The following is a 489-nucleotide window of genomic DNA, read 5'->3' on the forward strand; positions in this document are numbered from 1 at the left end:
AATACTCTTGGTTAATGGAAGAGTATGGTTAGAGCAGTTGAGGAATTAATTCAAATAGTTAGTGGGTCAGTGAGTTAGTTGCTTGAATTTAAAGGCATAAAGAAAGAAAAAGCAAATAACAGAGTGCAGGAATTAAAATCAACAAGTAACTTGAACTAAATTAACAAAACAAAAAAAATGCTCAATCTAGTTAACTTCCAATTTGAGAATTGTCAATCGAAAACCAATCCCCGGCAACGGCGCCATAAGCTTGATAGCCATAAACTTGATAGCCACGATTTTAGGAAATTGCACGATCGGCAAAATTCCTTCCGGCAAGTGCACCGGTTATCGTCAAGTAAAAACTCACAATAGAGTGAGGTCGAATCCCACAAGGATTGGTTGAGTGAGCAATTCAGATTAGAAGTATGTTCTAGTTGAGCAGAATCAAGATTTAGATGAGAATTGCGGAATGTAAAATTGCATGAATTAAAGAGCGAGAAGCTAAAT

This window comes from Arachis duranensis, chromosome 3 (assembly GCF_000817695.3).
Source record: "Arachis duranensis cultivar V14167 chromosome 3, aradu.V14167.gnm2.J7QH, whole genome shotgun sequence".
Taxonomy (NCBI): domain Eukaryota; kingdom Viridiplantae; phylum Streptophyta; class Magnoliopsida; order Fabales; family Fabaceae; genus Arachis; species Arachis duranensis.